This window comes from Octopus bimaculoides, chromosome 11 (assembly GCF_001194135.2).
Source record: "Octopus bimaculoides isolate UCB-OBI-ISO-001 chromosome 11, ASM119413v2, whole genome shotgun sequence".
In the NCBI taxonomy this organism is placed as follows: Eukaryota; Metazoa; Mollusca; class Cephalopoda; order Octopoda; family Octopodidae; genus Octopus; species Octopus bimaculoides.
Window position 1 is genome coordinate 36,533,134 of NC_068991.1, and position 4,069 is coordinate 36,537,202.

The window sequence follows — 4,069 nt, forward strand, 5'->3', positions numbered from 1 at the left end:
ATGTGTGTGCGAGAGAGAGAGAGAGAGAGAAAGAGAGAGAGAGAGAGAGAGAGAGAGAGAGAGAGAGAGGGGGGAGTAAAAAAGAAAGTGGAAGAAGATAGTGATTTAACAAGAAATGCAAAAGAGTAGATGCATCGTATTAGAATATGTGAGATGCGATATAGCAATTCTGATTGGTGGATTAGTACCTTATCCAGTTCAAGAGACATTATTGAAGATTTCTTCTACATGTAGGATAATTCGACCAAACTAGCCACACAAGAATATTACCATAAACAATCGTTTTTTTTTTTTTTCAGTATTAAATTATCATCTTTACTTTGTCAAAATCTTACACTTGAACATAATATGTTTTGAAAGTTAATATGAATTTGAATACAATACAGTTGCTTGTGTATTTATATTATAGTAACGATGACTATGGCGCTGCAACAATTCATGTGTATAAGAATTCTCTTTCCGATTAAGGGTTAGTACTATGAAACAACGCCTATCCTCATTTTATATACAAATATGTTTAATCCTTATCAGATTTTTCATTCTTATCAGATTGTGATCTGACTCACAGTTCATACAAGCCGACATCAATAAATCAATTCTGATTGGTTGCTAAACTGAATTTTTTTAGACTAGTAGTAGTAGTAGTAGTAGTAGTAGTAGTAGTAGTAGTAGTAGTAGTAGTAGTAGTAACAACCATAGTCGGTTACAGCAGCAGCTGTATGACCAGTAACCGCACAGATGGGATATCATTATAGCACCATGTGATATTTTGTTATATCTCTTTACATTCTGAGATCAGATCTCACGGACTCAAGTTTGCTTTTGATTCCCTTCGTGGCGGTGTGGAGAATAGCGCTAAAAAATATGTAATGATTAAAATGGAGGAGTTATGGTGAAGCATTGTATGGTGTTACATTAAATAGACTTTTTATGGAAGGCCGGAACAAAGCGAGGTGAAATGTAAAGTTAACTACAATGAGAAATTAAGAGCATAGTAAACTTTTATAGCCGACAATACATTACTTTTGAAATGGCAAATTCTATTTACTTTCCAGTCCAACTTTCCTCAAGATGTAAAAAATCCCCATATATCTAAATATTCACTTATACTGATATCTATGTTCCCTTACTTGCACTGATGATTTTCAAATTTCAGTTATACTGATAATTATTGTAGATTTTTCAAATTCCAGTATAACACGAATTATTCTAGTTTTTTATGCTCATAGTTCATTATCTCTTCCGTCATCAATAACTCAAGACTGAAGTATCATTCTGACTACATATCCTTCTGAGCCAACAGTTTTGTACTTGTCTACAATCCTAGAAGATCGACTAAAACACAGCGAACTAGCGGTTGACCTACTTTAAATGGCAACTAAATATCCCTCATATCTCATCTTGTTTGCTTAAAATATAAGACACAGTAAAGTTGAGTCTTGGGTTACACTATACAGGCATAATAGGAAAGCAATCATTTTAAAACTGTTTACTTTTTTCTTCTTGTGACATTTTTTGATATATGGCTTGTCGTCAAATATCTTGCATGTTCCAGTATTGCCTCACAATTATCATCAATTTAGCGGTGCTTTTATTTCCAGTGAAGTAGTACTAAACCAGCAATACCCCTCATATGTAAATGTTTGATCCCTTATTAAATATCCTCACTCACTAACTTTCAAGTAGGATGGGATAAATATCTTTATGAGAAAGGAAAACTATGATTTGAGTGCCACAATTCTTTTCATATAAAGCTATTGAATTAGCAATTTTGCACTTTGTTGTCTCAGCTTCATCAAGAACAGTTTTCACAGTATGTGTAAAACAGATATGTTTTGAACAATCTAAAGCACAGCTAATGAAAAAGTTTACAAATTCAGACCAATTGAATGCTCATTCGAAACTTCTCTTGTCATCTCTGCAAAGCACCATGAATAAAACTCTACTCTAAAAGTTTTGTTTAGTATTATCCTTATAAAGTAAACATTCCTGTTAGAAAAACATTTTCTCAGAGCCTAAACTTATGTGTAGGTTCAAAACGTATAACAAATGCATCAGTCTTATCAGTTTGGGAAATCCCGAAATCGTCACAGACGCCATCCCTCTACCTTATGCTTTATAAGAATATTCAAGCAACAGCTGAGGGAATACCAGAATATTGCTATGCTCACTCAGAACATCAACCATAAAATCCTTGAAAACAGAGCAGCCTTAAGGCCTTGCAGAGCAGTCTTAAGGCTTAGTTCGGCTCTATATGTGTTGTGTTTTGGTGTCAATAAAGAAATACTATTAAGGCCCAGTGTATTGATTTTCTCAGGGGCATACAATGTTGCTAAGTCAGCTCTCCTTGCAAAATCATCCATCGAGTTTGATTCACTGAAGCGATAAATGATATTTTCAGGGTGGAAGGTTTAGAATGTAGGTCCCATTTTACTTCTATCCTGCAATAATCCCTCAGTTCTAACAGTTCAGACGTTTTTCCAATTATCGTTTATCTGCCAGATAAAATATGTTCAAGACATTCTTTTATACCTAAGAAGATTCAATCTATTACTTAACTCTTATATGACAACTTGTTGATTATAAAATAGTAGAAATGTACAGAACTGATCTTTTTGAAATATATTTTATATCCAAATTTAGGGAATGGAGTAGGTAAAATCCAGGCTACATATTTTCCCTAGCTAGAAGGACCGCGGAAGAAGCTACTCAGATACCTTAGTTAAATGAAGGTTACATCGTCGTCAAGGGGTCCCAAGTTAACTCGCAGGAACTATATATATAAATGGTAATTTTTATCAGTCTGTCTGTCTGTCGTTCCGTTTGTCTATTACCAACTTAGTGCCTAAACCACCGAATCAATATTCACGAAACTTTGCATACATATCATCTTTAGATCCAGTTCAATAATAGGCTAACTGGATTTCACTAAAAATCTATAATGTGCCCCCTCACAGGGGCATATATATATATATATATATATATATATATATATATATATATATGATAAAATGAGAAGGTTGCAAATAAGTCTGAGGTAGTAACAGAGTGAGAGAGAGAGAGTGATTTATATCAGTGAAGGCGAGAACAGCTATGAGAATAGGATGATAGCGTTAATAAAGCTACCATATACACGCCATGCTGCATACATACTTTCGTAAATACATCGATACAACACGCGCGCACGCGCACAGACGTTACGGGGGCGTAAACACACCAACATCGGTTGTCAAGCGATGGTGGAGAAACAAGCACGCATACACACACACATACACAGATGCATACACACACACACATGCATACGCGCACACATACACACACATGCACATACACACATGCACACACACACACACATACACACACATACACACACACACACACACATACACTACGAGCTACTTTCAGTTTCCGTCTACCAAATCCACTCACAAGGCTTTGGTCGGCCCGAAGCTATAGTAGAAGACACTTGCCCAAGATGCCCCCCGGTGGGACTGGACCACAAACTATGTGGTTGGAATGCAAACTTCTTACCACACAACCACTCCTGCGCCTATACAGGAGGTATACGAATAAAAATGAAAATATAGTGTATCTAGAAAGGAACATTACTTGGCAGTGCAAGAGGTTTCTCGAAATTCTTGAAAAAAAAGTACCAACTATCTTCACGGAAGGTAAACAACTGGTATTTTAATGACACTTCTAGCAGCAAGCTGAGTATGTTAGATATGATAATAATAATAATTATTGTTCTATCTTATTTTATTTCATTTGAAAGGTCTGTTGTCTATTGTCTGTGGTTCTGAGTGACTACAGCAGTTGAAGCTTACATAGACCTGTATTTACTTTTCCAATGGAACAACTTTCATTCAAATGGTCCAATATTTCCTGGGGAGACAAGACATCGAACTATACTCAGTTCTAACAACACTGTAACCCCCGTAAACAGATGTCCTGACAACAATTAAGAGTTCGTTGCAACCATGTTGGGCTTATAGTTCGTGTGTTAACCATCACGTATATTTCTATGTCACGCGCATGATTCCTAAATAATCCATGATTCTATCCTGAC